Here is a 3360-nt window from a genome sequence, read left to right on the forward strand (position 1 = left end):
GTAGCAACGTGTGGCAAAGAAATCAGATGCTGCATGCCACCAGAAAGAATCGCGTCTGGGACTTGAAGTTATTCACCTTAAAACAAGTGGTCATCTGAGTGTCAGCTAAGTCCGCACGAAAGGAGCGCACGAGCCCGTGATCCAAGGATCATAAGTAATAAATCCAAGATCAGAAGAGAGAATTATATCAGAGCTTAAAATTTGAGCACCCAGTTTTCAGAAGGCTCAAACACAAAATACATTTCCTCACGCAAACTAAGCCTCCATTAAAATCCCTTAGACCAGTGGCCAGGACTGCGGATGGTCTCGCCCTCAGACAAAAATGCCTTGCAAAGTGGATTACTGCAATACAGTTAGGTTGAAATTTAATATATATCATTTGTTTTCCTTTTTAGCCAATTTTTAATTTGTTCAAGTTTCTATTATCTTCTGATTTATCTTGGATTGAGGTTTCGCTATACTTCTTTGAGGTCGTTGTTGGGTTTTTTGGTATGACTTTTAAAATATGATATGCAAGATAGTTAAATCTTTAAAGGCAGTAACTAGACTAACAGTTCCTTAGGGTTATGGTAGGGGAGGTCCAGTGAGGGGTGGGGTGGGGTGTAAATGGGGAGCTAATAATAATGCATACAAGAATGAAGAAACTGTTCTAAAAATTATTATGGTGATGACTGCACAGCTCTTTCTAATATATTTAAACTACTAAATTGTATGATATGTGAACTATATGTCAATTAAGCTGCTAAAAATAAAATAAAATAATGGCCAGGTTCACTTTACACCGTTTCAGCTTACGGACAGTTTCATTGGGACAGTCGGGGAAAGCCTGTACTCGGACTCTTGAAACTTAGAAGAGAAATCCATTAAACCAAGTTATAAAATGCACCTTTCCAATTGACCTTAATGCAACTTAATTTTAATGTTCCCCCAAGGCAAGTTTTTGCGGGGCTTTTTTGTGGGGGGGGGGGTCAGAAAATAAGAAGACTATTCTCATAACCTCCCAGTTTTTATTATTAAAATAATAGTGGAGAACTCAAACACTGAAATATTTAAGAGTAACTACAAAAAAAGAGTAACAAATTGTCATTTAAAAAGGTCCTTCTTTAGACAAACGGTAGCTACTAGAAGACATGTAAAGATACATAAAACACAAATTGGACATGCTGCATTCACTAATCAATATTCTTCGGTGGGGGGGTTGGGGATCACCCCTGTGATTCACTAACAGTCTGACGTTTCATAAATGTTCTTACATAAAAAATGTGTGGGGCACAAGTCAGAGCAAAGGGAACAAAGATAAACTGAAACCCAGTATATCCAGAGAAGAATTTTAAATAGGCTTCCAGCCAACGAGATTTTGAAATAAAATCTTCAAGATTTTATTCGTCATTTTTAGGCATTCTGAAAACTACGCTCCCCAGAAACAAAGACCCCAGCTGAGGGCGGGGAGTGGAGCACCCATGGCAATATCTTTATAGACTGTTCATATTTCACTCACTATAATTAGCCAGAGTAGCAATCTTTTCAAATAAAACTATCTGTTGCTCTGGAGGCAAAGAGCCAACAAAAAACCACACTGCTGCTCCTTCACGCAGCAAATTTCAGCAATTTCACAAACATAAAATTTCTAATAACTCTTAACATGTACAAAGATGTTAATACTCTATAGCTTAAAAATAAACACGTCTTCTTTAGGTTGTTTACTGGACTCTAGAAACAAAAGAAAGTATATAATTTCTCCAATAGTCCATCATCTTAAAAAAAACCTACACATTTCTTTGACTATATTAATCCTATCTCTACCTTTAAAAAGGCTGAAATACCTTTCACTTGGTGAGATTATATCATGTTCTCTTGAAAGCAAATGACTAAGAACCGAGACTCTTGAAGAAATTGTAAAGAGCAGCAAAGAAATCAAACGTGTTTTATTGGGGAGCAAGGTGCCTAAGCAAGACCATTTGTTGTCTTATCTCTTGTACCCACTCTCAATTACAACAGCCAATTGACTTACCATCGTTTATGGATCGCTTTCCACCGCAGAGCAGCTGGTGGCCCCCAGCTGTCCTTAGCTGCGTGGTTTTATGAGTCACTGCCAGGAAGTGGTCATGACCCCTACTCGATGCTTCTCCCTTCTAAGCGCAAGGGAATGAGATGCATTCCAGACAAGGAAATCAGGTGACTGGTGGAAACACTGCTGTTTCAACACAATCCCTTCTCCTGTGTCATGCCATTCCAAACCCTGGTGTGAATGAATGCTTCAATAATGGATACAAAATGGGACGAATCTTTTTTCAATCCTCTATATCTAATAATCCTCATATGCTTGTACTAGAAAGTGCCGTAACCCACCAATTTAAAATTACTTGTATACTCACAGTAAGATTTCCAAACTGGAGGTCTATATTCATCCGTATCTGAAAGGGAAATAAGAAAAAGAAAAGCATTAAGTTAGCATTAATAAATCCTTAGGATTTTAAGTAAGATTATTTTCATCATTAATTCACTTGATATATATGTTTGAGATCTTTGTGACCTAGGTATTAAAGGACAATCAACAATGTATTGTATTGGTCGAGTAAATTTTGGAGTACAGTTGTACACAGATGTTCAAAGAAAGTCTTGCTTTTCCAGTGCTTATCCCTGGGGGAGAACATCGTGTGAAGTAGAGGGGCAGGGAAAACGAGGAAGACTCTTGGCATGAGGCACAGACATAGTGGTTGAAACAGGCTCAAACATAGTTGTGAGGATGGCGCAGGACCGGACGGCGTTTCCTTCTGCCTCACACAGGGCCCTGCACGATGAGTTAGCGCCAACTCGGTGGCACTTAAGAACAACACCATCATCGGATAGAAATCACCAAGATTAATTTTACAGCTTATTTTCATTTCTTATATTAGTAACTGAGGTTGGAACATAGTCAATAGTCTGCTTCAGATCCTTGAACTTTTTAGTTTTTAATCAAATTGACCAGATAACAATTGCAATCCCCAGAAATGTATTTCTTTATTTTCTACTATTACATATAGGGGACTCCAATGTAACTCATTTCACCAATAACAGAAGACGAGAGACTCAAAGTGCAGAACTTAGGCAATGAGTTCAATGACTAAGATAAGCAAGTCTCAACCCCTCCACGAGGAGACCAGTTTCCCAGGACTCCTGGGTCTTCTGGGAAGCAAGACAAATTACTCTTTTTTTTTTTTTTAAATCTCTGAGGTCCAATGTTAAGGAGTTCTGTTATAGGAGAATTTAGAACCCTAAACCAAATCTCACTGGCCAAGAGAGGTCAAGGCACCCCTAAAAAATGACCTTGAAGAAGGACCAACTGAAACAGGTGAGCTAGGAGCACAAAGGGGCTTA

The 3360-nt window shown here is 38.6% G+C and overlaps 1 long non-coding RNA gene across 1 annotated transcript in view; it reads right to left on the bottom strand.

Moving 5' to 3' along the window:
• The window catches only part of LOC123522235, a 16754-nt gene extending 14333 nt beyond the window's left edge, over window positions 1–2421 (bottom strand). Inside the window, exon 1 of the long non-coding RNA XR_006680517.1 lies at window positions 2376–2421. This is a non-coding gene — a long non-coding RNA (uncharacterized LOC123522235). The remainder of the gene's footprint in view (window positions 1–2375) is intronic.
• Window positions 2422–3360: the final 939 nt, after the last annotated feature.

Source organism: Echinops telfairi, unplaced genomic scaffold, assembly GCF_000313985.2.
Source record: "Echinops telfairi isolate 266 unplaced genomic scaffold, ASM31398v2 ScPeMD7_3;HRSCAF=10, whole genome shotgun sequence".
NCBI lineage: Eukaryota > Metazoa > Chordata > Mammalia > Afrosoricida > Tenrecidae > Echinops > Echinops telfairi.